The sequence below is a fragment of the Vipera ursinii genome (assembly GCF_947247035.1).
Source record: "Vipera ursinii genome assembly, chromosome: 5".
In the NCBI taxonomy this organism is placed as follows: Eukaryota; Metazoa; Chordata; class Lepidosauria; order Squamata; family Viperidae; genus Vipera; species Vipera ursinii.
The window spans coordinates 65,006,861-65,010,353 of record NC_139518.1 but is presented as its reverse complement, the minus strand read 5'-3'; the positions used below and the strand labels follow the sequence as shown (position 1 = coordinate 65,010,353).

The 3,493-nt window shown below is 41.8% G+C and overlaps 1 protein-coding gene across 2 annotated transcripts in view; it reads right to left on the bottom strand.

Moving 5' to 3' along the window:
• Window positions 1-68, bottom strand: part of MGMT (O-6-methylguanine-DNA methyltransferase) — a 220,145-nt gene extending 220,077 nt beyond the window's left edge. The window contains exon 1 of one of the 2 annotated variants that reach the window (XM_083363840.1): window positions 39-68. The gene's annotated coding sequence lies outside the window, so the exon portion shown is untranslated. The remainder of the gene's footprint in view (window positions 1-38) is intronic. The other variant, XM_083363841.1, reaches the window with a different exon arrangement.
• Between the last annotated feature and the right edge of the window lie 3,425 nt (window positions 69-3,493).

The window sequence follows — 3,493 nt, the reverse complement described above, 5'->3', positions numbered from 1 at the left end:
CGGCGATTCTTTTCGCGCGCTAGCCTACCCCAGCTGACCTGAAGAAGAGCCAAACTGCCGGGGTGCAGCAGGATCTGAGGGAAAGAAGAGGGGGAGGGAGAGAGAGAGAGAAAAAAGCTTTGCCTTGTGGGCGTTGTAGTCAAATGCTTAGGGCACAGAACCGCCTTCCTCATACGCTAAACTACAACTCCCGACAAGCTCTACGCACCGCCCTCCCTTTTTCCTTAGTCCATCACGCATCCACTCCCGCCTGATTTGCCCGCTTTTGTTTTCCCGCTTTGTTTTCTTTTGTTTTTGTAGCGGAAAAGTGATAAGGTATCTCGCGACGGCTCTCCTTTTTGCATATACTACAAGTAACTAAGTGAACCCTCTACGCTGCTTTTTCCAGAAGCGCTTACGCTATTAAGCGTCGGCCGCAAAGAGGTTTAAGGCAGCGTTTCCCAACCTTAGGAACTTGAAGATGCGTGGACTTCAACTCCCAGAATTCCCCAGCCAGCTATGCTGGCTGGGGAACTCTGGGAGTTGAAGTCCACGCATCTTCAAGTTCCTAAGGTTGGGAAACGCTGGTTTAAGGGATGCGATTCCTTCTTGGTGAAGGGCGGCCGCTCTTTTTGCAATGCCGATGGGGGAAAAAAAAAAAAGCAAGGGAAGCCTGCTTCTCCGGAGCTAATAGGACAGGGATCTTCAAACTTGGCCCTTTTATGACTTGTGGACTTCAACTCCCAGAATTCCTCAGCCAGCATGACTGGCTGAGGAATTCTGGGAGTTGAAGTCCACAAGTCATAAAAGGGCCAGGTTTGAAGACCCCTGTAATAGGACGTCGAGGCGGGCAGGTTTCTGCGCGGGAAGCGCTTCGTGCTCCTCAAACCCCAGGCCGTGTTGTCCTGATCGTCCGTAGAGTTGGTGCTGCTTCTTCTCAATTTGTTTCTGTGCAAGAGTTTCCTGCCTCCCTACCCGAAGAGAGAATTGTCCCACCTCTCTTGGACACGAGGGTCTTTTTACATTTGTGTCGTGTCTGTAGATAGCTTTGGTGTTGGAGGCTTCCGAAGATATTCCCTTATCTAATGCACTGTTAGAGCGCAGTTTTTCAAATGTAAAAAAGGGACTTTTGAAAAATAAAAGCCATTTCTTTAATATTTATTTGTTATGTATATGTAGGGGTAAAAAGAGACACGGTGGCTCAGTGGGTTAGGACGCTGAGCTTTGTCGATCAGAAGGTCGGCAGTTTGGCGGGTCGAATCCCGAGTGCCGCGTAACAGAGTGAGCGCCTGTTACTCGTCCCAGCTTCTGCCAACCTAGCAGTTCGAAAGCACGTAAAAATGCAAGTAGAAAAATAGGGACCACTCCGGTGGGAAGGTAACAGCATTCCGTGCGCCTTTGGCGTCTAGTCATGCCGGCTACATGACCACGGAGATGTCCTCGGACAAGTGCTGGCTCTTTGGCTTTGAAACGGAGATGAGCACCGGCCCCTAGAGTCGGAAACGACTAGCACGCATGTGCGGGGGAACCTTTACCTTTACCTTTTATATGTAGGGGTGTGGGTCTATCCATATGTGTATATCGTATGGTTAGGGGTGTGTCATGTATGTCTTGCACTTTGAGAGTGGGCAACTACATTTCATTTTTGATGTGTGCCATTGTGCCCACAGTAAAAAAAAAAATGACAAAGGTTATCTTATCTCTTATAGTCTACTTAGGAAAAATAATAAGTAGATGGGCATCTTCCATTACATGAGACTTGCAAAGGCCACTATTAGACCCTCTCTGATGTTATCTGGACAACGAAACTGAATAGATTAGTATTAGCTAGGAAATACTGAGTTTGCAAACTTTTTTTTTTTAAAAAAATCTGAAACTAGGCAATGGAAGAAGAGTTTAGTACTGGTAGTTATGGATTCATCAAGAGTCAAAATCCACTCAAAAGAGGCTTTGCTTCTAAGGACAAGGCTTAATTATAGTGACTTGGTTTATATATTCTACCACCATTCAATATTCCATATTTCTAGGGAGATCTGTGCATATTTTAGCCAAATGATGAAATCAGCACTCATTGTCAATGACTTGATTTTGTATTCTGTTCAAAATAGTGACAGGCTGACTGAAAAAAAAGAGGCCATGTTAATCTTAGCTTCATTAAAAAACACTGAGTTAGTAAATCAATATTTAAAATCAATGATTAAAAGCACAGAATAGTTTGAAGCAATTATTTCTGAATCTAGCAAATATTTTGCATTTTGAATATAGTAAATAGTACTGTTGGTTTAATGATAAATCTGAAATGTTTTTCATCAGAATCAGTAATACTAATACATAGATACTGGATACTAATATTTACCATACAGAAGAAGAAAGCCTTGTTAATCTATGGTGTTTGATGGCATCTTTTTGACAAACAATTTTTATTAAAAGACATAAGCCATTTTGTGTCCGATAAATTGAGGTGCAGCTCAGAAATGCTTATGCCTTTTAATAAATCCAAAAATGTGCTGCTAGTCTCCTATAGTAATTACTTAGAAAGTTCTGATTTCAGAATAAAATCCATCATTGCATCCAATTCTGAGATATACATACAAGATAATTAATGGCCTCGTGCTTATAAAATACTATGTATTAGCCAAGCAGTTTCACGTGTTGTGCAAATCTAACATCTGCTTAATTTATGGATCAATATGTTATGCAACTACAGCTAGATTAAAATATGAATGGGTAAGTATATAGCTCACTATGTTGTGGGAAGACAGAACAATATGACTGGGTAGTTTTGGGCAGTGTGTGGCTCAAAACAATGAACAAAAAGCTATTCTGAGATAGGCCACAAAAAGGATGCCAGTTTTAAATCACTGGGCTGCTCTTCTTGCATCCATACCAAAAAATCATATATTTTGTTTGTGTACTCTACTAATATTATGAGTACTAGTAGACAAAAACAAAAAAGTAGAAAAGCAACTCTATTGTTGCCAAGAAATTTACATAGATGTATTCCTGTCATTATCAGGGCCTGAACTTGACTTGATCGAGTTTTTACCTTTTTCTTCTTATGGCAGACATGTCAAACTCGCGACGTCATGTGACGTCGCGTGACGTATCGGAACTTTTCCCCCATTGCCGGCAATGGGGTAGGCGCGGTTTCTTTGTGACGCGTCCAGCCCGTGGGCCGGCAGTTTGACACCCCTGCCTTATGGTATCATATCAGACCAATGTCCAAAGAATCATGAAATTATTTACATAAGCCAACAGAACTCAGAACAGAATTTTCTCTATTCTCTAGCAGCATCCTCATGTTGAATGGTACAAATGGTACCCTTTGGGAATGGGCAACAAAAATTCAGTTCTATTAAAGTAGTATGTGGAAACCTACCGTTTTTAAGGATATATCAGAGTACATTATGGTAGGAAATCAGATGAATTTTTCTATGATTGCATGGCAATTGTGGAAGACAATTACATAATCCTGGGATAAGGCACAGCTGCTGTAACATAGCAGACAGGTGCT